We start from the raw sequence: 26,983 nt of genomic DNA, 5'->3' as shown, positions 1-26,983 counted from the left end.
AGGGGTCACCACAGCAGATCGCCTGTCTGCTCATGATTGGCAGTGGAGTTTTACAGTGTCGAGTTGCCAGCCCGGTGCCCAACCTTCCACAGAAGGCACACACATGCACGCACTCACACCTAGGGTGAATTTAGAGTGTCCAATCCACATACAGCATGCCCTTGGGATGTGGGAGGAAACCAGAGCACCCGGAGGAAACCCACACAACCACAAGGAGGACATGGAGACTCCGCACAGAAGGCACCCCAGCCGAGGATCGAACCAGAGAACCTCTTGCTGTGAGGCAGCAATGCTAACCACTGCACCACCACTGCCGCCCTTCAGTAAAGGAAGTTATCTTACTCACCCTTATTAGCAACCATTTGAAATGTTGAGACCCACTAGAGTGAGTCTCAAAACATAGAGACTAAATGGCTGAAAAAATGGGCTTACATATATCAAGTCCAAGTTTTTCATTTCTCAGACGTTTCCCTTTTCTGCAAGGTATGATGATCCCAAACACCTTTCTCTTCATAAAAGACACACAGGTTTTAAGTTCCAGATCCTGGATCACATAGACATGGGTGAGCTTGAAGGAGACATCCTGAATATTCTGGAGAAGCATGAACTCATATGGCAATTAAAGCTGAACTCTTTTAGGAAGCCTGGACTAAACTATTACTGTTCAATTAAAAGTGTACTGGAACCAAAGAAATTGCCACATTGTTTACATGACTAATTTTATTTCACTTTATTTTATTCTACCAGTTGGTTTTAAATACCATTTTAAATCAGTTGTAATTTAAGTGTATATTTTGTTTCTATCATACATTCATTTTTTTTTTATTTTTATTTTTTTCTGAATCTGGTTCTTTTTTCCACTTTATTCATAATGATGTGTAATAACAATACTAACTAATTATACAATTATATATATTTTTATACATTGTTTTTTAGGATTCTTGTACACAGACCTGAAGAAGTTTAGAAGGATGAAAGAGATCTTTGTTAACAATAGGTTATGAAAACAGAAAATGATTTTTACATGCAAAATGTATATGTATATATATATATATATATATATATATATATATATATATATATTGATTGCCAAATGAATTAAGGTTGATATATTTCCAGCCATGTAGTATAATGTCTTGGATAAAATCACAGACTTAATAATCTGGTTAAATAAGAGGTACCACATCTTTATTAATTTTATTTAAAGTGCATAAGGGTTATATATTATTATGACAGCTACTAAGCAGGGCAGGACCAGCTCAAATGTCACACTGATGGGGGAAGGGATGTGAATTTAACATGTGTACCAATAACACTTTGTTTTACAGCACAATAAACCACTCCCATGCCTGATAAAAAGTATATATATATTTAGAAACCTTGTGAGGAAATTATTACTCTATTTTTGTTTTACTTGGATCGCTTGTCTGTGTACTTAATAAAGGATTTTCGACTGGAAACAGACTGCCTGCCTTGCTTGGATTACGTTCAAATACTTAGTAATGCTGTACAATTATGTATTTTCTATTATTATTTTTTATTTTGTTTTGTTCTGACTTAAGATGAGTTTAAGTTTGTTACTTCTACTGCTATTGTCTGATCTGATTAATATACAGTGATTAACTAGAGATATATGGACTGAAAATCTTCCACACAAAGAAGTTTCTTACACTGTTTTGGTATATATAAGTTCAGGATGTGTTGGCAGTGCAGGGAAGCTAGCACCTCTCCAAAAAAAAATTTAAAGGAGAAGAGCAATGTTCAAGGTTAACACTTCTCCTCTAGTTTTGGCCTTTTTTGGCCCCACACTTTTTTCAACAGTTGAACATAACACATGAAGCAGAAGTCCTTGGATCCCATCCACTGTTTCATGGCCAATTTCATCTCCTTCCTTCCTGTTACTACATTTTTTTACTCCTAATGATGTTAACATATCACATATTTCATTATTCTGTCTCACCTCTTTAATCCCTTGCCAGACATATAACTCTTCACTGTTTATCATCAGGATTGCAGAAAAACTACTCAACATGCAAAAACACACAAAAATTCAAAATAAAACATCTTATTATATATATCTTTTCTGCTTCCAAGGTGGGAGTCTGCAACTCATTATACTATAATCACTTGCCTCATGGAATCGAGTCCCCAGTCAGCCTATACAGCCATCTTGCTGTTTATTGGACCAAGCTCTTCCCATTCCTCATGCTTTTTCGTTCTAGCAGCAGCTTGCTGTAATGACATTTTCATTACCTTTTATTTATTTGCTACAATTAAACTCCATGCATGCCTTCCCTATTTGCTTTGCGTTCACAATTTCTATTATTCTTTCCTTCTATTCAGACGTCTTTGTAAATACTCATGCTTAGTGTCTGCATTCATTTAATTACCTTTATTGCATTTATTTAGGCCCAGCAATCTTTTTGCATCACATTTATCTCTTGCTAAACCGTTCCTATTTGTTTTCTATAAAATTCACAACTTCTGCTACATTTGCCTATAACTCTTTCCACCTTTGAGTCTACATAATTAATGTTTTGTAGAAAAATATCATTATAATTAAATGTGCATTTGTTCATTGATCACTTCCTTCGTACTATTTTTCATTAGCTCATTTTGCACACTGCTTTACTTCTCAGTGATGTTGCTAATAACCTCCTCTTTAAAACTTCCTCAAACATTTCTGGTGATGTTGGCAGGAAGGCATTTCTTATATATATACTTCTGGTCGACCAAATTCCATCAGGCTAGAAGCATACCACTGACAAATATCTCCTCATACATTTGTTACTTTCATTTCTGTATGTACGTTATGTTTGCAAATTCCCCAGTCCCCAGGGAATCTTGCAGTTCTTGTTCATCCACTTCCCCTATTGTGATGGTTGCACTTTGTCTAGCAATCTTCCTTTTCTTTCACTAGTGGAAAGGAATCCAACATTTCTCTCTGTTCAGACATGTTGTAGAAGGCTTTTTCTCATTTCTTTATTGACTCAATCCTCCAACTGTTGAATTTCCCCTTTCACATTAATCTGGTGCTCCAGTAAGGCTTTTGTTGCTTCTCATACATACAAAAAAGTTTTGGCACCCATTGGAAAAAACAACCCGAATACATTTTTAAGTTAAACCTGAAATACTTCAGTTGGCATTGTCTTGTAGCTGAAATAAAAGAGACATGTCTTCTTCTGAAGGTCATAGAGGAGTCTTGTCTCATGAACACACCAACAGTGTTCACTTTAAACTGTGTTCCCTGCTACTATAATGCTGCTGGAACTCTTTTTTATGTTGTCAACTTCAAATCCTACCAGAGAAGGACAAACATTGCTCCCCTCTGCTGACCACAGAGGAACACTGTCAAAGGAAAAAACTTCAAAGACCAATTCACCTAATGTTCAAGTATGGCACCCTTTATTACCTGCAGCAAGGAGACAAAACATGCAAATACAAGATTTGTCTAAATTACTAGTAAGCAGTATGCTACTTTTATACAGTTCTATGAAATGTTACTTTTCTATGGTTGATGTAGTTAGACACAGCTTTCTGTATTATTCTACAGAAAATGTTACTTGGATTTCCTGCTGACATGTTCAGATTTAAAACTCGCTATGTGTTACATAGAAAATGTTACTTGGATTTCCTGCTGACATGACTGGAATATAAAAACACATTTGATAAAAACAACCTGGCCTTGGGGCTTATTTTTATCCCACTACAAACTTTCTAGTCTTCAATTGTGCAGTTCTAATATATATGTGTTACATTTCAAGGTACATTTCTAGCTTAGGTACAAGTAATGCTGACTAGGGTTTATACTTTCAAGCAGACTTTGTTTTCATTATCAATAGCTTCAGCAGCTGTGTACTTTCTCATGGCAGAAGCAGAAAATCAATAACTCTTTGTTAAGTCTCATGACATTAGTAGAAATGAAACACTTATTATTATTTTCATGACATTAGCAGAAATCAAATGCTTTCCTGTTAATTTCCAAAGCATAAGCAGATCATAGCTGTGCGCATATTTTCATGACATAACAGGATTGGAATGTCTCTAGTAGCTTGTGCACATTCATGCAGTGTGAACAGAATAAATGTATTAACTGTTTTTAAACCTCGAATGCACTAAGCATGCATATTACTAACACATATTTTTCTAACAAACATAGAACCTTTGAGCATGTGCCACCCAAATATCTTCTTGTTCCAGAACAGTCCCTTGAATTATCTGCCCACTGCTGAGCTGTATTGGATTATCCTCTTCTGCCCTCTCAGGTATTCCACAAGAATGGATATTTGTTCACCTTGCCCTATCTTTTTGCTCATTTAGTTGCTTTTCCACAGTTTCTAGTAGTGGGCCTACTTTTGATGATTTTTCCTTTAACTTTACTTCTTTTTTCTTCAAGCCTCTGTAGTTTATCTGAACATACAATGAATGTTTATTACTACTCTTTATGCCTCACATTTGCTGATTGCATGTTCTTCAACACGGACATCCATATTCCTGAACTTGGTATTTATCTCTTGTGACTCCACATATACTAGCTTAAAGAAACTTGTTCTTCTGCTTGTTGGGCATCTTGTTCAAAAAAACTTTTACTTTTTATGGTCAAAGCCATTACTTTTCTACTGTTAAACAATTGCTGCACTAGTAACTTTTGTCTCTTCTTATCTTTTGATGTAAAATCAATTTTTAATAACTTGCTATGAGCAAAATTATGTCATAGGAATACCACATCTGATGAATTTTAAACTCACAGTACAGGCCACATCTTAACTTGGGTGATTCCCTACCAGAACCTCAGATAACAGCTATTATTCCAGCACAGGAAGTTAAGAGTATACATTTTCTGTTACCTAGCAGCACAGAATGGCACTATTTATGATAGTTGGATGTTAAGATATATTTCCTTATGGTAAGCACACAAATGTTACTAAAATAAACTATAAAGGAGGGTAATTCTGAGAGTTTACTAAGAGCAACATGGAGGATCTAACATCCAAAGACCACTCCTGTCTTTTAAAGGATACTGACTGAGTTCTTTAATAAGATAATGCAGCAAAACCAGTGAAACATTTTGAAATGAATACATTTCAACATTATATATCCTTGCATGTGTTTATTCATTTCTTCATTTATCGGCATCTGTGCATTTTTAACTGTCACAGCACAACACATGGACTTAGACTAGGCAGCACTGGAAATCCCATCTCAAAAAACAGAGCAGTTTCTATTTAGCACTTTAGGTGGAAAACATTTTTCTTACTGTCTGTCATGACAAAATGTAGGCCTATATATCCATGTACTGCTTGTCATGAAATTGGCCAGCTTCTGACATATATTCCCATTGGTATTACAGCTCTGTAGTCAAATCACCGTAATTCACATAACTTAACACTAGACCATGGCAGAAATGGAGTCACTAACCCAAAATGTTATGTACAACAAGGCATGGCAAAGTGTTCGTTATTGAGAAATCTGCTTATGATTCATTCAGTGTTGTGAAAATAAACACTCAACTGATCGATCTATAGAAGAAGTGGTTAAATCACATACGTCTGATACTTAAGGAGTGTTTTATTACAACCATGTATTGGGGTCTTGCTTAAAGTCCAGTTTATTGCTTATTTAATAAGTAATATTTCTCACTGCTGGGGTTACTAACGATTTTTGTGGTCATGTGACATGCATTAATAACATGATTAGAGTATGTCAGTGTGCCATTCTACAACAGATTATACAGAAAAGTTGGTCATGTATTTGGTACACTTACTATTTCCTCACACTGAGTTATAGTTTTCATTTAAATTTGTATATGCCAGACAAGACACTAGACCCACACATTCAAATTTAAAACCAAAACCAAAAGAAAAAAAAAATCTCTTGCAGACACTGCAAGTTATTAAATGTTTCTGTTTTAAAGCTTTACTCATGTTTCAATTGTTTGTAATAGAGAGACTTAAAGAAAATTACAACTTTAATTTCTAGAAAGACAATCTGATTAATCTTGTTAAATTCTAACTATATTTTTTTATTTAATTTCTTAACTGGGGTAGAACACTGATCCCGGTAGACCTTTTTCAGATTGGCTAGGTCAAACACAAATGCAAATAAACAATGGTGTCATTTATATGACTGAATAAAAAAGTAAGTGGAGTAAGAAAACTGAAGCAAAACAATTGCAGTAGTAAACAAAGGAGAAAAGCATAACATCTAACAATTGTAGTAGTAGAAGGAACATAGAAGTCGAAATACTGGAAGGGCATAGTGAGAGAGCTAACATGCAACAAAAACAATCAGTTTGGAGTAGGTACAAGTGAATTAGCAAATAAAAATTATTTTTTACTGAAGTAGCAATAAAAAAATTTGTATGCTTATGCCGAACACTTCTTTTATGAACAGTAGCTGTCATAGAATAGGGGCTCCTATACAACACATTGTACTGGTGTGGCATGATACTGGTCACAGTAAAGGCCCCCTAAGTAGGAGCCGCATTTTAAATTATATGTTAGAATCACTTTTCCTTTATTTACGTAACAGACTAACTTTTGCCACCCTTTAGTATGGGTGATAGGTTCTGCACATTTTCCAAGTTTTGTGTTCCCAAGAAGGAGCTTGTCCCATGGCATCACCCTAAGTTTACTTAAGGGATACAGGATGACATTGCCGAAGTCCATTGTGTAATCCCAGCAAGGGCTGTGACTGTGAATGGTGTTAGTATGGTGCCACTTTGAGTCAGAGATCACATCAACATAGAAATTTGCTGTACTGAAGATATATCCATATATGTCAACCCCACACAGAACCTTGACAGTCAGAGTTTTCTGAACCTTTCTTCGGAGAACAGCAGTTACTTGTTATTGCATTACTATTTAAGCACCAACAGGCACACCTTTGGTTCTTAATCCTGCCTAATGGACACTGATTACAGTTTTTCTGAATAGTTTTCCCCTTAATGTAGTCAGTGATGGATGATCCCAGGTTCATTTTTATATCACTTTTGGAGAACCTGCAGAAGCCTTTATGTCAAGGCAGTCATGTACTTCTTCACTAGTCATTCCATCAAGAAACATCTGGCATGTTCAGAAGGCTGTCACTTCTTGGACTCTCCCTCTCAGCTGCACTTTATTAATATAATGAGTACCACATGTGTCTATGAGCTCAAAGGAAATCTGCTTCGTTGTGGAATTATATTTCTTAGGGAGGGTCTTGAGTCTTTGTAAGAAGATGCTCTCCAGTCTTCCATGGTCTTAACTAGAAAAATAACTATAAAGGTTAGATGTTTTCTACATGTATCTTAATATGATCTTTACTGTTAATCTTTATTCAAAAAGGCACACCTCATTAAAGCCTTTTAAATGAAAGAAAACACTGCTCACAAAGAAGATGAAATCAAATTAATTTTAGCATTTAGCTGCTAGACAACTCCCACAAACTAGAGGAAAGCCAGCAGCTGGAAATTGAGGAATATTGCTCTCCTTCAAAAGCAAGTTGAACAAGCAGAGAACCACAGTCTCCTTTCCCTGAACTTTACTGTTGCTGCTGGACCTGTGGCCTTATGTGGCTTGAGTGCATGATATGTTCCTTCTTCCATGATCAGAATTTATGAGAATAAAATTGTCAGCTTCTGCCACTGCAGGGTAAATAATGCTCAAAACTAATTTTACTGCACATCAGCAATATGTCAGCAGACATACAGAGCAGTTATTTCTTAGTAGCATATGAATGAACATTAGTTACAGAGAAACTGAGCAGTGTAGTACAAAACAGGATCTTCTGAGGATAGATCTGCTTAGGCCCAGAGTGCTGAAGACAGCAATGTGATGTTTCTGATAAGCAAGCAGTGCAAAATGTCCTTTATACAAAGATGTCTAGCAGTTTTTTTCTTTTGGGGGGGGGGGCACACCCATATAAAGCGACACTTTCAGTCTCTGCATGTAAAATATCTTATATATTATAGTAAAACATTGTCTGGACGTTGGCTTTGAGGGTTAAGGATCTGTTTCCAGTGGTGCAAGGTTTGATTTCCCTCAGCCTCCATTGTCTTAACTGTGTGGCTCTGAACAACACACTTAACCAGTCACAGCTCCTCAGCTGAGTCAGAAAATGGCCCATGGAGATCAGTGCTTTATCTTGGAAAACAAGTGTAAATAAATAAAACTGTTGTGAGGTTGATGCACTTTGGCAAAAGTGATGAAACCTTGTGGTCTGCATACAAATTTTTATTCATTTATTTTTTTTGCTTGGTTGACTGTTAAGATTTCTTCTCTTGCACAGCTGACCATTAGAGATCCGTCTCTTTCTTAAATGGGACTGTGAGAGTCAACCTCTGTACAAGAAAAACAGTAAAATTCAGTAACATGTATGTGTATGATTCTTTTGCCCATACTATGGTTCTAAACTGTTAACAGGTCAGTAGTTGGCCCATTCTATATCTATGGATATGTGGGACTAAAGTAAATGTCAGATTGTTCAACAAATAAATAGAAACCAGTGAAATTTAAAATCAGATCTACAGTGTAGCAAAACAACAAATCACTGAACTGTATGACTATTGACCGACACAATCAACAATATAAATCAAAGTACAAAAAAAGTTAAACCATGCTTTTTACAGGGGATAGCCCCTCATGCAGTTTTACATACAGAGACTTCACCACTTCACACTCCCCAACTTTAACCTTAAGATCACAGCACACTCAGAAAGGGATATTTCCCATTTCATTGGTGTTACCCAGCAATGTCCTTCCATCATAAAAGTACTGATTTAATTTTGCTATTATTCATTTGCTTACTGGGTAACAAAACTGTCATTACGTGTATGAATCACAATTTGGGCCACAGGGGCAAGAGTAAATGCAATATTTATGGACACTTTAGAATAGCCATTCTGCAACCATATTTTTAGGAAGAAACCAAAGTAACCCAAAAATAACACACAAAAAAAAAACATGCAGACACAGGGAAAACATGCAGACACCACAAAGGCAGTAATGAGACATCAGAGTGAAACTTGGACCTTGGAGTTAAGAGCCAAAGATCTTAACCATACTGAGCCAACATGCTGTTCTGAAATTATTCTAACTATGATATTTTTTTAATGTTTTGGACCCCTTAGCCAGGATGATAATTTGCAGGTAAACATTGTCTCTCCCTCCTACCAATCCCCTGTAGACGAACCAGCTTATCCAATAGACTCAATCACCTAACTGAGAACACAGCTTTTACAGCATTTAACCATCTTGGGCAGGAGGATTCTTATTTGTCCTGACTGTGCTAAATTATTAGAGCAAACAATTTTAAAGAGTTCATGTTGGCAACATGTTCTTCTGTTTGACAATAAATGTTTGCACTAAACAGCAAATTTGATGCATCCTGTTCATTAATTAGTGATTTGAATGAATAATGTTCACCAAACTCAGGTACATTTGGGTCTGTTTTTTGAGGCACATACTTGTAATCGGTTCATGCAAAACTCATTTTCTGCTATTTGGGGTCTTCCATTGTCAACAGAAACTTCTAGGACCCAAGATCACTGACTTTCTGAAAACTTTGATCTTTAAAGTTACTGTTTTAATACTTTTCTTTCTTTCTTTCTTTCTTTCTTTCTTTCTTTCTTTCTTTCTTTCTTTCTTTCTTTCTTTCTTTCACTGGAACCCATTCTTTCTGACATCATACTGTGCAGATTGCAGAGAAAATGCTAAGTCAAGTACAAACAGCTCAGAATATGACTATTTTTTGCAAATGACAAATGTGTTACTACCTAAGATGAATTAGGATTTACTCCTTATATCTCTTTATCATGAAATACCACCCAAGCATATATAGAGTACTGTAAGTTCATGGTACACCCTGGTAAACATCCCAGGGAATCTGTCTTCCATGCAGGACTAGAGTGAACATTTTTGTTTACAAGAATCTTCTCTGCAAAAGTAGGCATTGATTTCTTTTGCATGTTCATTGCAGCTGAGGAAATATTCTTCTTCAACTCACCTCAGTGCTTTTCAGGCCTCTTCCAAACACATATAGATGGATTAAGGACCGCATATTGCTCAAAGACAAGAGATACTTTTGAGTGTTTAACAGATAGATGTATAACTATAAACATTTACTGATTAGCCCACACTTATCTACCAACACTTGCAGCAATGAAATTTGGGTGTTATTAGAGTACAAACATAGAATACAAAACATTTCAGAGATCCCCACGCCTCCGCACTCCAGACCTTTATTATGCTTACGCAAGGTTATGATAGGAAGGTAAAATTCATTGACCATAGCAACACTGATTAACAGGAGTAATGAGAAATGTTCTCAGTTCTGTAGTTGTTGACAGCTTTATTGTTGAAGATCACACCTTCAACAGTTGTGAATATTTCCATATGTAATTTATTCTGCAGATGCAAGGGTTTCTTTGGCACATGCTAAATATTTATGAAAATCTTAAAAGAAAACTGGTGATAAGACCAGACTGTATCTCCTGTACAATCAAACTAGTGTTAAGACCAGCCAGTAATTGTAAGCTACTCAAAACTGATTATAATAATAATATATTACTTGTTATGTAGTTTGTGTAGGCATACAATATTAACATTTAGAGTAAGTGGCATATATACCACGTTTACATAATATTGACCCAATTGTCATGGATTTACTGTACATCAGCAAGTCAAATGGCATAAGAAATACTTGGTCTAGGGATCTAAACCTCTTCTACAACATCAACAGAATAGTTCAGAGGGGCACATATATCTTGGAGAGGATACTGCTGTTCTGGAACAGACTCCCCATCCACGTAAAACAAAGTTCCTCTCTGTCCAAATTCACATTTACCACAGAACTGCCCCTGTACTACTAATGGACAGATGCATCTCCTAAATACTTTCATGATTCAGTCCCCTCAAATTATCTATTGTATGAACCCAGTTATAATCAATAGGGGTGACATATAATTACTGACAGTGGGATGCGTAATTTAACATCAAATGGGATAAGTTAATTCAAGCACCAAAAGGAAATTGGCTAGGCTTAAAATGTCCCACAGGGACAGCTAGCCTAGTACTTACCTATAAACCTATAGACATGTATATTGTGTTTATTACTGATAACATTTTGTCTTCATGCTGCTTATTGCAAGAAAGATCACATTTTTCTGTTTGTATGAGGAATCAGATCCTTCTAGTAGCCAAACAGAAAAGGTGTAGAATAATTGTGCTGTAAACAGGATCAAATATACAATGAATGAATAAGAAGTGGAAGCTTTTTATGAAAAAATGACTGAAGCAAATACTGTGACATCACCACAACCACTGGCTGTACTTTAGTACAGGACAGAGATTATCTAGCTATAAGGAAGTGCATTGGAAAAGAGGAGACTATTACTGCAAAAAGTGGACATATTATATGTGGTGTGGCAGTGTGCATGAGAGACTATGGGTCCTAGAACGGATCTTGTTTATTTCAGTACAAACAAGACAACCCACAAAGTATAGTAATTTTTTCCTGTAATGTGTTGAAAGATGAGGGCAATAAATCAATTGTTCATTGTAGAATGGAGGAGTTTTTTTATATGTTTCAACAAAACCTCAGCATGACCCTCACTATCTAATCTTGTGTTTTACTACTCGCCTCCTCGCCGACTCCACAGCACAGTCCAACATCAGCTTCTGATCCACAAAGCCAATAAAACAGTCCATAAAGTATTATACAAACATTCAGCATCTCAAAAATTGGAACAAACTGCCACTCAACATAAGAGGTATTACTCAATCCATTAGATTAAAAAAGAACTAAAAATGTTCTATCTAACTCGTGGATTTGCCCTTGTCAAGACCCCACATAAACATTTTCCTCTCCTTTCTGCTCCTAATATCTTGCTCTACTACTACTACCTGCAAACTCCTTCACCATGTTAAAGCTCAAATGGCCTACCACAATTTCTTATTTAATTTAAACTTGTATAAATGTCATATCTCATTTGTTGGTTTGTTGTATGTAACATACTTCTGCTTATATCTCATTTGTTGCTTTGTTGTTTGTAACATATTGTACTTATGCTCATAATATTTTTTTATCTTGTTTTCCTCAAATTTATAACCTGTAATACTCTTGTTACTGCTATATTTTCTCTCATTTGTTTACTCTCACATTGTATATTAAATCTGGAACTTTTCCCCTTGGGTCTCCACTGAAAATGGACATTAACTCAGTTGGACCAACCTGGTTAACAAATGTCAAGTAAATAAATAAATGCTACAAGCAACAACTGATGGCAGAAAAATGTGGTGCTACACTGTTTTACTAATGTCTTAATGGTTTACCCTGGCCTGACTTTTATTTGCAGAACTTTGAGATTTCCAGAAGACACAAGATTTTCCTGTAGTTTAATGCAGACACATTAATGCGATAACTGTGGAGAGGTGTGACAAGTAAAGTCAAGATTCTGCAAACTTGAACAGTTGTAAAATCAGGTTGTTTTTGGTTTATTTGGAACAGCAAATAAAATAATTAAAGTCTAGAAGATGTAGTGATTGCAGAAAATAAAATGAAAATGTAGTTGAGGATAGTAGTGATACAGAGCAAGAAACAGAGCTATCCTTGTGATGAAAACAAAAAAAAGGTTGTTATGTCTGAAACTGTCAAAACTGATACCATGCTTCAGCAAAGCTTTCAACCAGACCTGCTTTTTAGGAATGTCCTTGATTATGACTCAGATTTTAGCTTTATCCCTCTTAGTCACCCCTGGAAATGGTGACTTTTGGAGAAAAGCTGGTGAATTATACTTAATAAATAATGACTATAATTAAAGATGTAGACTACTTTTACTTCAGGAAACATATTAATTTGCATCCTCTTAATCTGTTAATACCTCAAGTTAATAATATTAATATTTTAAAATTGTCTTTGATTATTTCTAGATCTGTTCCTGATTCTGTTGAGATTTTTCCCTGACTGTTTGAGAGCTATATGCCTATGATGTTTTCACAGGAAGCGGGTGGGGAAATTGAAGATGAGCAAATGACTAAGGGAATTGTAACATATGAGTAACTCATTTAATATTCTAACTCTTAAAGCTAGTATCTTAAAATGCTACCATGAGGCATTTTGCTGAAATGTACTGCCTGTAAGCAGTGTGATTTCTGAGTGTGTTTGAAGGAGATAGAATGAAAACAGAGAGAGAGTGAGAGAGAGAGAGAGAGAGAGAGAGAGTGTGTGTGTGTGTGTGTGTGTGTGTGTGTGTGTGTGTGTGTGTGTGTGTGTGTGTGTGTCTTGGTGGTTGTGTTTGTGTCTGTCTCTGTGATAATTAGATGGACTTTTGGCATTATAGAATATAATGATGTACATACTCTAATTATTGCTCAAAGTGGATATAAAAAAATCAGTAATATTTATAACTGAAACAGACAGGGCCTTAATTTGAATGGGAGGGCTTATAACAGTGTGCACTGTCTATGCATCTAAAGAGAGTAAAACAGCTCAATAATTTTTGAATGATTGGACCATATCTAAGCAGGGGAGTTCAACTGCATGTTGTGTAACATAAATTAAATGAGGAAAGGCTGTGAAACAATTAAAAGGAGACTTGGAAACATCTGACAGTACACATCATTAAGGTTCTGAGATGTTAACAAGCTGCTTATGTAGCACAAAGTACAAGTTTTGATTCGTTCCACCTTTGTTTGTCCATTGTGTGACTCTGATCAAGTCAATTAACCAAGCAGTGCTCTAGGTTGTCCCTAAAACGGGAGAGGTGCATCTACTGGATTTACCTGGTTAACAAATGCATAAAATAAAACATTTTGGAATTAGTGCAATAGAAAATAATGAATATACAAATATTAAATGTAATGTAATGTATGAACTAAAGTAGATTACATACCAATAAATGAACAGTCAAAAAGAAGGGTAGATAATAAAGTCTGAAAACAAATTTCTCTAACCATAGAACAATTCTAGTGAGATTTGCAACTAAGAGAATATAACAAAATTAAAGGTAGAGTATTTTAAAGTTAAACCTAGAAAAGTCAACCAGGATTATGTTAAAAGAGCATATGCTGTGGTCTGACCATAAGACTTGAAAAGCCTATGCACATAATGCTTGGTATTTTTAAAAATGAAGATAGGATTCATGTTTATATAATTCAGACAGGGAAGCTGAGAAGGTGAGATAAGAAGAAATCAAAGAATGCTGCCTTTACTTCCTGAATTAGCAGTGAATAACAATGAGCAGCCCTGTAGACTTGAAAGAGTACTACAGCAGATATATTACTTAAGGATTAAAGATAGTTTCAGTACAGGTATACATCATGACTTACAGGTATACATCATGACTTAGAAGGGAGTCAGCTTAAACTGCATTAAATCAAATAGTTAAAAAAGAAGACAGCTATAAGGAAGCCATGAAGGGAAACAATGTCAAAAATGTGGATGCAATCATAGGAACAGTGCAACATCATTAAAATAAACTGTATGAGTTAAGAATAACATAGAAGTTTAGTACATCAAATGAGAGAACAAAGACAGGTTGCACAGAAAAATTAGAAAGGAAGAAGTAAATAACATGCTTAAGATGTTAAAAGAAGTTTGCTTGGAGAGGATATAATATTTTATGTAGTTTAGATGGATTGAGAGGAGTGGCAATTATTATTGAAAACTTAATTTTAAGTTGCTAAAGCACTGTGCTGTTACTCTGATGCTTACTGTGATGGATTTGAAGTCTTCTTAAGACACTCAGTCTTGCTGGCTGGATTCTGCTGAAATCAAAGTCTGGTTATAGTTGCATTCACAGTCTGTTGCATACAGAAACTTGCAGAATATACACTGATGAGAGAATATACTTTGCAGCACCTGTCTTTAAGAGCAGTAACCAATAACTTTCATAATAAACCACATGTACTTCTGTTACAGCTTCAGAAAATGTTCTACTTTACTTCTCATATAGTACAGATGATGTGAGAGATATAACATTTACCTCAGGACAAATGTGTTCCTACCAATACCCCTAACATATCCAGTAGACACCTTAGATACATCACGTATATATCATCAAAATCTTGATTATATTAAATTAAAAGATATGGATTTAGGAGATGATGTAATCTCTGGAGCAGGTATTTTCCCTTGGTACGGGGCTGCAAAAGCCATTTGGGAGCTAAGAAAACTATCTAAACTAGTTGAGGTATTGGCAAATGCCACTTTCAATGCAGTCCTTGACATTGCTGTTGAAATGACAGCTATACGAACTATGGTTTTGTGTTTTTTAACTCTTCTTTAAGCTGGGATATAAAAATAGTATTTTGGAGGTTAGTCTCTGTTAATTCATCTAATTCTTCTTCCTTTTCTTTCAGACACTGTTTAAGGTCTGTCATTTCTACCTGTAATTGTTTAAGGGAGGTATGATACCTGTTATTAGATTCCTCTGTTGATTGCAGGGCTCCTATGCACTTTTGACAGAGATCTTGGATGTCATTTCTGAACTTTTTAAACTCACTTTGTTTTTCTTTTAAAAATGTATTAAATTCTTCTGTCAATGTATCATAAGCTTTGTTTCTGTCCTCATCTGTATGTGTAGCCGTGGCATCATTCTATGCTTGTACATAATTTTTAAAGGGAGTTACAAGATCTACAGGGAACTCTGTCAATATCAGATTTGACTGCTGTTGTAATTCATAGATTAATGTACTAACAGGACATAACTGCTTTACATCTGTATATAATGAAAACTCTTTAGCCTTAGTTAATTCTATATCAGGAACAGATCTGTCTTCACAGTCTAATTTTTTAGCAATATCATGCAATACTTTTTTATGGCATAATACACAAAATGCAGTTTCTCTTGAATCACACAATAAACATTTACTATGATATACTTCATTTTTTTGTTGCAAATACCAGTTAAATGTTACAATCCACTTACATAATGCCTGTATGTCAACCTGCCCTAAGAAGGTTTTACACTTACTAATGTGTTGTGTATACCAACATTGCAATTTACTCCATATTTTATCTAGTTGTTCTGTTACATTAAGAGTAAAACCTGACTTACATTTGCTGGAATTCTGTCTTATACCATCCATACTAAAAATGTGACATAGAAAAAAGTCTTACCAGCGAGCAAGAAAACAGGTGATCAGGCTGTTATTGCAAATGGCTGGAAATTTTTCAAAGTCACTCAAGAAGCTGGTGAAGCACAACAGGCAGTGGACTGCTGTGAAAGTAGTTAATTGAACTGTTTGGTATCTGAAGAAGGTAGGACACTGATCCTACTGAAAGTGCTCAGTTTGCTGTGTTAGTGTATTGTTTTTCATTATTAAACTGCATTTATTGGAAAGTTATCGGTCCTACAACTCTGCTTACAGTGTTGCTTGCCGTTTTTGGTTTTACTAGTTCGTGGTTAGTTATTTAGAATTTATAAAAGTTATAATTTGAATAAGGTGCTTTAATCTTTTATTTATATCATTTTATAGGAATGGGAAACTAGGCAGTTGGATTGCAAAACTGAAAAGATTCATTCAGGGTGTCCCCAAGTCCAGTTTTATTTAATGTAATACTGAATATTATTACTGTAAACATTGAAAAAATAAGAAAGGGGTGGGTGTGAGATATATAAGACAGCATGAAATCAACAGTTATTCTGAGCCATGCAGATGATTTGTTCTTAATAGTGAAAGAAGAAAGATCTGTGAGTTATACAGTTGAAATAGTGAGCAGCTTATTAAAGTGGGCTTGCTTATAAATAAAAAAGTAAGAGTATACTCTGCAAAAACAAAATAAGGTATGTACTATTTTGAGACTATTATATGGACCAAAGGATGCCATTATTAAAGAGTTATGGATACTTTAGATGGAATGAAAAATAATAAGTAGAAGACAGTACAGGATGTCTTTTCAAAAAATTACTTAGTCAAGAGTTTCTTTTGGGACTGGGCAGTTATTTAGCAAGTGAATATCCCATTGTTGAAGAAATTAAATTTGGTTGGTGCTTTGTGTTATGTGAGACTCTTGACTTGTTATGCAACCTGTAACACCATTAATGTTGTGTATATTGCTACCTGCATGAAATGTGGCTCATTCTATATAGGTTAGATAAACAGAAAACTTAGAGAAAGGATTATTGGACATATGCCACATATAAGGAGATTAGTGAAGACAAATGCTTTAGCAAAGCATATAATAAAGAATGATGAAACACATCACTTTAAATTTGCAGTTTTTACAAGTGGTTAAGAACTGTGATAGTGGTGGGAATTTGGTAAGCAGAACTGAAGCACTAAAAGGAAAATGGATAAATATTTTAAGGTCTTATCAGCTAACATGGCTGAATGAAATGTGCATTTTAAAGCCATTTTTAAAAATGCAACCACTGAAATAATGTAAGTTTTTATTGTTTTAAACTAGAATATGTATACATTAATTAGAATGATGTCACTGAATAATGTTGTTTAAATGGTTCTGTTTTTTACTGCAAGTTTTGAAGAATGATGTATTAAAGCTGTTGAGCTATTTGTTCTGAAGTTTATATATTAAATCTGAGTAGTTCCTGGAAGTTTTTTTCAGCCATTCTTTTTGTTGAGTCTTTTGGTATATTACTGTTCTGGCTTGGACTTTCAGCCTGTTTGAGCTCCTAGTGGTTGTATTTCACATTTTATTCGGCCATCCATACAGGGTGATTTAGGACAAGCAACTATCAACTGCCTCTAGAGTGAGACATTTGGGCATGTTTCAAGGGATGCAACTCCTACCACAATCCCCAAATGTGAAGCCATGAAATCCCTGAGTTTTCCTATTATGCCTAAGGTACTCCCACAGGTATACCGTAATCAGTCACTCAGACAATCAGTTTAATCAAACAGTCAATCAACCAGTCTATCACTTTGCCTAAGATCTTTCTGGACTATTCAAACAGTGGAGAATATCTGTTATGTTGAATGATTGTCCACAAACAGGTCAGAGTTTATGTGGAAAGACCAAAATCATTCAGGAATGATTCATAACTATTAGTTTTATATTGGCCAGCAAAGTAATCCATTTTGACAATATCAAGTTCAATTACAAAAAGTACACTAAGATACTTTTTTCTGTGCATATCACCACTTCAACCAGACCAGTTGCTAGCTTGCAGGCATTTTTCAGAAATGCATTTTTATTTAATATTTTAGTCTGTACATCAGCTTCACTAAATACTTTCTCAGTGCAGTGCGTGCTGGATGTGATCTGTAGGTATAGATTTTCCTTTCAAGCCACATGGATCAAAGGCACGCTCCAATCATGACCTTGGGACTCCAAGTGGAGGGATCCCTGCATTCTGTATACAAAACTTTTGTACTTAATTTAATGATAGATCTGGTTGAGCAGGTCCATCTTCATCTACATACTCACACTCCCTTTTCTTGCCTTGAGTATTAGTTGCCATGTTGTTTCTTAGCATGGTCAATATTTTAAGAGGCATACATAAGATCTGGACAGAAAGTTGTTTGACATAGCAGTAAAGAAGTGTGCTAGTATGCTGAGCTGACTGAAAGTGTGTAGGTTCAGTCCTGTTAGCAAACAAGGATGGACCTACTCATCCAGATGTGGCATTATGGCAAGTATATAACCTTCATTACTTTAGGGTCTTTCTCAGTTCTGATGATGACAGAGGTCTAAGGATCTTATGTGTATAGTAGGCCTGTTAAGTTTAAGCCAGTTTACTATACTTTTACAACCAATACAGTTTCATAGGTAAATACCTGGCAATCAGTCTACAGACTCTTGCATGCCTAGCCAATAACAGAAAGTGACAAAAGGTAAGAATCAAACCCAGTACCTTGCATCCATGATAAACAACCTACCCATTATGCTGACCCTAAAAGGGAGGAAATTTGTTGATAGAACCCTCTCCCCATGTATATGTTTGTCCTGAGTAGAAAAGTACACACCAGATCTGTTGGATAAGCCAGTCCTATGTACCACTAGAGTCATACCCAGTCTCAGTAGTCATTGCTGGATTTGAACACCTGCCTATCTAAGTCTAATATCTATAGAACCATGTATTAGTCACTCACGCTACAGGATGAATAATGTTTATCCCAAAAGAAAAAAAAATTAAATGCTCTTGGTGAATCACATCTTTTCATGTCTGTAAGAAGGAAATTAGATATGTTTTTTTGGACCTGTAGTATGTCTAGTTACACATAGAGATTACCAAGTAGGTCAGCTCCAGATACTTCCATTCATTCCCACCTCAGCTTGTGCTCACAAAATATGTATGCAGATGCAGTGAATCTGCGGCTGTAAGAGATGAAAATGTTTACTTACCTGGGCAACTGGCTCTTAGCCACTCCAACATGGTTTTGGTTTGAGAGTTTCTTCTTAGTCTGTTCCAGTGCTTGAGAATTATAATGAACATTGCAAAATCCCATTTGGAGCCATCACATATACCTACATTTTCTGAATTTATACTGGACACTAAGTCCTACAGGCAGCATGTCCCATTTGACAGCATCTTTCCCTGGCAAACATCAGTGCCTAAGATCATTCATTCTTAGAATGTCTTGGCTCTTCCTTGTTTAGAAACATTAAATCTTATGGCTCAAAAGTTTTCATGGGTCCATTTACCTGGATGCACATGCGGGTGTTAAAACAGACTTTAAAAATTCAGTGGAATCAGATAAGAAACCCCATAACAAAAATAATGAAGAGATGTCTGACTGCCAGCTATATTCTGGGAAAGCCAACTCTGTAGTCGATAGGATCAGTCACTGCTTACTGATGTCTCAGGAGTGGTCCCTCTACCTTTCAGTAACATGGAAACATTTCCTTTGCTGAGAAAAGCTTTGCAGCAACCTATTTGCATTTCTAGTCAACACCAAGTACTGCAAACTCATTCCTTTATTCATCCAGCAAGGAAATTTCCCTGTGATGCTGTTATCCAGAAATGATCACAGGGCTGCTGCATGCTTTTCCATTTCCTTGATACTTATATTAATATTCATACAGAAAGTCAGGCAAAACAAATCCTAAGGCTTTCTCATAGTAAAAGTTTGTCCTCAAGAAGTATGGATTCCTCTTGCCAGGTGTCTGGAGAAACCCCTATGTCTGAAACCCTTCAGAGCCCATTTAATACACCTTTTTGGCAAGCCTCACTGGCCCCTTCACTCCCCATGCCTTATAGCATGGTTATTGTGGTTTCAGTGATAGCCAAAGACTCTTCATATCATGTTATACCAGTCCATATGTGGACTTCTGCCCAGAGGCCCAATACTAGAAAAAGTTGCAAATCTTCTAAAAGTGTTTGGATCTTTTTACCACTACTGTACCTGGAGTGTTGGATTATATGTCACAAACATTTGACTCAGGATTAATTTATTCCTCTACTAAGGTGCCTCTGGCAGCAATTTCAGATCATAACTCTTAACTGAATCAGGGAGAAACCTCATCCAAATTAAGGACAAATACAAAAAAAATCACGGAGAACCAGGGACACTTTTTAAAATGTTAGTACTATTAACCTGAGATATTGATAGAATAAGACTGTATGAATTAATCTACATTTTCTGAAGTAAAAGAAATGCATACCTCTATTTAGTCTCATTATTTACATAAGTATAATTCACCACCCTTCTTCAAAGGTCACCAGTTTTACAGGGTACTAAGAGGGGCAGGGCTAAAAGTGGAGTCAAAATCAAGGACGTCCCTGAAAATGAAGGACAATTTGTGGGTTTGCTTCATATTTTCATCAAGGATTTAATTCTGTTTCTTTAGCATCATTAAAAGTATGCAATGTCTTTTTAAATGAGATTTTAAGCTGGGATGTAGAGGTGTACTGCTGTCACTACAGGTGTCTGAGATTAGGTAGTGCAGCACATACACCTTTTCTTGGCTACAATCCCCTCCATTTTACCCATAATGCAGTGAAAGATTTTCAGATTTCTTGCTTTGTGAAATGATCATAGCTCTAAAACAGCCACAGACCACTTCTGACAATTTTATTTGAAAAAGTTTAATGTTTTTGCTCATTTCAAACTCATATTTTTTTTACTAGAAGTCACAGGTCAGTATATTCCCCATATCTGCTATTTTTGACTTGTAGCATTTTATTTTTAATTTCTTTATTACTTTGTGTTTCTTTGCTTCCTGCTCTACCTGCCCTTTGGTATCCGTTGCTTGAGTCTTGATGCTTTGCAGATTTCTATCTCTATGGTTTCAGAGTTGTGCAGCAAACTATACTAGAACTGATTGTGTGTCATCTATCTTATATTTTGAAGGAGGAACATATTTTCATCTTCTAGACCTTCTGCTAGATAATTCAAACCCTGCTCTGGTTTTTCGCTTGACCTTGATTTCAGAAGGATGGGGCATGCAGTTCTTGATAGCCATAAGATGGTGTCATAGGGTCTTCCTCCCACTAATATTTGGTTGGAAAGAAGCCCATATTCCATGCCAAGTTTCTTTGCACCTCGATATGGACACTCCTCCCCAGGCTTCTTGCAGTCTGCAACTTTCCTATCTCCACCGCTTTCTCCTTAGTTTATCTTGCATGAAGTTTTCTTATCTCCACTGCTTTCTTCCTGGGTGGCTCCCCAAGTAACAAGGTGGTGTGATTGGTGGGTTAAATAGTCCTGATATTGTGTTGGCTGTACCAAAGAGACTGGACAAGATCCTCTAGCCTGACATGGACTGGATCTGCTGGGGGGGACACATCAGAGAGACACCACTATATCAGCAGATGTCTTCAGGAAGATTTCTGCACTACACTGTTCAACTGCCCATCCAGCAAACAAAGAATGTTATGTGATGAACACACTTGGAAGAAGGGTTTATGTGTCTTCCATGTCTGCCTTGAGATCTGTAAGCTATCTCACATAGAGAATTTCCTGACAGAGCTGACAGGTGAAATGAGCCAGTCTCCAGAGAGGTTGCAAGAAAGGCCCATAAACTACAGTCCAAAATGTCAACCCTGTCTCTGATCACTAATGTCACCATGTGTGCTGCTGCAGTTAGAAGACTACACATTGGCTTAGCAATGTGTCATCATATGTGAGTGTGTCTTACTGATTCTTCCAAGGATATGAAAACAACTTTTGAATTCTCCTTTTGATGGCCCAGTGTTTGTACAGGCAGGCAAAGCAAAACTGGAAATGATGGACTGCTGTTTGTGTCAGATCTGAAACGTTTAGACAGTTTTAGTGCTGTACAGGGATAAAGCCCTGACTATGAACCAAGTAATCAAATTGTGATGAGTGGGTCAGGTGTCTGACAGAGGTGGCAAGGAAGTATCTTGGTTAAAGGCCAGGTTACTGTTTACAGGTATCCCTAAATTCCTGAATACTGGGTGTACTCCTAGGGGATGTGTTTTTAATGTGGTAGTTTCCTGGGAAAGCTGACTTCCCCAAGGGTAATGTTATGCATTTCCTGGCACTGAGTTTTAAACTGTCTCTCTGACACCAGTTATTTTTCTGCGTTAGCCCTTCCTGTAGGATATTTGTGTCTTGAGGGGATTCTATGATTGCTCCTGGTTTGCAATCATCTGCAAACTTCAGCCAGACAGCCTTAAAGTCAGTCTTTACTTTTGAGAAGTAGATGCTAAAAAGAAGTAGACTTAGCACAGAGCCCTGAGGGATTCTCCTACTGACCAGCCTCTTTGTGGAGGTAGTCTTCCCTATCCTAACTTCTTAGGTCCTATTGAGAGCCATTTGGCTATCCGGCATGTAACATAGTAATGAATGCCTTAATGAATGAGTTTCTTTACAATGTCCAAGTGGGTTACTGTATAAAATACCTTGTACAGGTCAAGGCAGTCAATATGCACCATTTTCAATTGTCCATTACCTTGGTGACCTTCTTGAAGAAGTCCTCCAGGTTGAATAAGCATGAGCTGCTCTTGATGGACCCAAAACTACATTGGATCCAGCGTCTGAAGGATTCCTACATCATTATTAATCATTTGCATGATAATTATTTCCATATTTTTTATGTAACTAATCACACATATGGGTGTTTAGTTTCTTTGGTCCTTAGAAGCATAGCTCTCAACCTCTTAGAGCAGGAAATCGGGAGAAAGCCTAAAATAAAGAGAGTACAAAGGCCAAACATCAGGAACAGATTTTAAATATTGCTCTTTTAAACTTAGAAAGTTACTAGAATGACAAGATTTGTGTTAGCATGAATGCCCTGAAGAATATGCAGTCTGAAACTGAAATGTATGCCATCGCTTAGTGACTTCATTCATCAATGATTTGTCAGATAAGCACACATTTTATGAGGAACAGACCAAAATATGAGGCAAAAATCTGGACATGCTGAGAAAATCATGGACAGGTAAGAAGAGAAGATTCACACTTGTGCAGAGGAATGGCTGTTGCAGTTCACCATTTACATAGCAAGGAGCCTGACTGGAGGCTATGTTTAAATAGTGACTCAATTGGTCCTAACAGGTTGTGTTTTATGGTACTTAGGAGGCATTCTGGGATATTATTGGGGCCCATCATTGTGGTGGGCATTGCCTTGGAGAGTTCATTTAGGACCTGTTCCCTAATAATGGTTGGGGAAAGGTATGTTCAATGGTATTTCACAAGAGGTAGCCAGTAGGGGGAGGGTGAAACTGGAACTGAATTTGTCACCCAGTAGATTTTGTTATATATTCTTTCTCTGTATACGTGGCTCCATTTATAATTAATTCTGCACATTACTGTGTGCTGCATTAGAGGCTGCAGACATAGCTAACGAAAGCCTTATGGTTGTTGTTGGGCAGGAGGCTATTTTTCCTCAACTCAGTTTCTGCTCTATGTGTTTTGGCATTCACCAGCACTAAATAAGTAGCCTAGCCCTACCCACATCTTTCACAATCCTCAACCTGGGGCAGTGGCGTACCTAGCATATCTGACACCTGCAGCAGACATTTTTTAACACCCCCCCCCAGGGATTTTTTTCTAAAACCTCATCCTCTATGACAAGTGTTTTTAGTAATAATCATGAAATGAAACAAAATAATGGCCAGCAAGAAGCAAGCTAGGAGCAGTGATCAAAACCTCAAAAGACTCAGCTATCCTACAAGAAGGCTTACTCCAAACAAATAACTAGTGCCAGAATCGTGGACTAAAGCTAAATGTCAAAAATACATCATTGTCTCCTTTGGCAAGGTTAGTACAACACTGACAACACACTAAGACTTGACCAGTAGTTCAGAATTTGGTAATGTTTGTGAACAGTTGACCCCAACTTCTGTTAGGAACAGATCAAGATGAAGCAAACTTAGGGACATTCTGCAAAATCAGGAACAGCTTCAACTTGGTTTTACTAACACAGCACTCAGAGAGAGACAGAGATAGCTATAGAGTAAAGATTGCAGCATTTTTCATGCAAATGCATACTAGTCATGGAAAGGCAGGCTATAAGCTAAGCAAACAATATAGAACTAACTTACCGACCAAGCATGTTAGGAAAATACAAGCACATTGTACAAAATTGGGAACAGTTTAAAACATGTTTCATATAATATTCAAATTTATTTCACACAAATGTACAATAGCCATTAATGTCCAACTTTAAACTCAGCACAAGTAATTTGATCATCAGCACAGCTAGCACCCCTCCCAAGAAAAAAAGCATCAATATTCCAATTTATTTCACTAAAATTTGCACTAGCCTGCCCATAATGCCAGACTTAAGCTGAGCAAATGAAGAGGATAAATTCCTATAGCACAGCTAGCCACCTCCCCACCAAAAAATTTCAATTTCACACAAATGCTCACTAGTCACCCTTTAAAATAGTTATTTTATTTAACATTTGCATACCAGGAAAAGGCCATCTTGGAACAAATCCAATTTTTTGTAACATGGGAGGAAACTGGAGCACCCAGAGAAACCCCACACAAATGCAGAGAGAACATACAGACTGTACAGCGAAGGCACTCCAGCTGGGAATCAAACCGGAGACTCTCTTATTGTGAGGCGGCAACACTACTGCTGCACTACTGCACTCCCCACATGTGCATATGAAAATGAAACAATTACTGCCACCCCCAAAGGTATAAATATTCAGATTCAAACAAATGCACCTTAATGGTGGAATTTAAACTGACCAAGTAAAAAGGACAAGTTACATTCATCCATGACACAGCTGGCCAACCCTCCCAAAAAAAAAATAATAAAAATATTCCAATTTATTAACACAAATATTCACTTATCAGCCTAATGGCAGAATTTAAGATGAGCAAGTGAAAGGGCAAGTTGCTTCAATCCACTACCCAGCTGGCTACCTCCCACCCTACCAAAACAAAAAAAGGGAAGAATAGTGCAATGAAGACACATAAATACCCAATTTCAAAATATTTACAGAAATGCGCACACACACGCACACACACACACACACACACACACACACACACACACACGCACGCACGCACGCACGCACACACACACACACACACACACACACACACACACACACTAACCAAACTTAAAAATATTTAAACAAATTGAAACACACACACACACACACACACACACACACACACACACACACACACACACACACACACACACACACACACACACACTAGCCTAGCCACCCCCCCTCCAAAAATAAAAAAGAAAATCTGGTTATATTCACATTAAAAAAATGCTTACCTTCAGTCCGGTAGTCCACAATGCCCTGGTTGAGTCCCTTGTTGTGATTAATCCAGTTCACCGGCTTTGGTTAAACAAAAAAAGAAAAAAACAAAACTTTTCCCTGCAAATCTCTCTACTGCATTGCACTACTGTACATTTAGAAGGCTGCTGTTAATTTTAAAAATAACTGTGGTTCACTTCGCTCTTGTCTGGAGTTTCCCTCAGTCCTGTACTACTTTTCCTGCATGGGCACATGAATGCACACAAGGGGAAGAAACAAAGCATTTACTTCAGAGACACAGCATGGTCAAATGGGGCCCTAGACAGGGTAACAGATCCCCCCCCCCCCGCAGCCATTCCAGTGTTCCATTACTTGGCTATTTTTCCTCACTTATTATAAACACTTCAAACCTCAGTCTGCACGCTATTTTCTTCTTTACTTCTGCAATGATTACAGATATTTGGATTTAATTTAAAACTTTTATTTATAGCACAGACACTGATAGACATTTGCTAAAAAAATAGTTTCACAATGAAAATAGACTTGGGATTAACAGTAAACCCTTGAAACTCTCATTAATTGAAATGGCTTTGAAACCCACATTCAAATAAATGCATTTGACCAGAGGCAGATCAATTTTTCCTTTAGGCTGTTTTCAAACTTTAGGCCTTTTGCACACCTTTTTAGGACCATGCATGCATACATGCATGTGTTCTTTAATTCACCTTCCTGACTGTATTAAATTATATTCACTTTAAAATATGATATGAGCACTTGGAAAAAGCCCACGACACTACTCAAAGGTTTTATTTAAGATTTATTAAGCACTCCACACACTAAAACCAGCCACTTCAAGCTACTATGCACATAAAACATTAACGCTTTCTTAAGAAAATGTACAGCGCTTTCATCTGCAACCAGATTCCTCAGATGAGATGCATATATTAATCAGAAATTCACTTAAAATACTTTCTTCCTTAATTAATTAAAACATTTCATTGGCAGAAAACCTTATAGACCCTTCCCCCAAATAAATATATCAAAATGATTAAGTAAGATCCAACAATACATGAAACTCACATTTTAATTGATCGATAAAATCATAAAATACTACATTCCTAAAACAGATAATAATATCATTCATAAAAGCAATTCATTCATAAAAAATTAATTCATTATAGTATCAAAAAATAGCTAATGGCACCATCTAGTGAACATAGTAAAAACTGCAACAGTAACCAATAACTTCATCCCCAAAGTTTTTTCAAGCAAGCAAGTTATCATATTATTCCAAAGTTCTATGGAAGGCTAAAATGTACTGTACACCATTAACCCCCCCCAAAAAAAAACAAAAACAAATCAACAAACAAAATAAAGTGTTGTGCCTCCCCCACACCCCCC

The sequence above is a fragment of the Protopterus annectens genome, chromosome 10.part0 (assembly GCF_019279795.1).
Source record: "Protopterus annectens isolate FY-2018-M chromosome 10.part0, PAN1.0, whole genome shotgun sequence".
NCBI classification, from domain to species: domain Eukaryota; kingdom Metazoa; phylum Chordata; order Ceratodontiformes; family Protopteridae; genus Protopterus; species Protopterus annectens.
Note: the sequence above shows the minus strand (reverse complement) of the source record.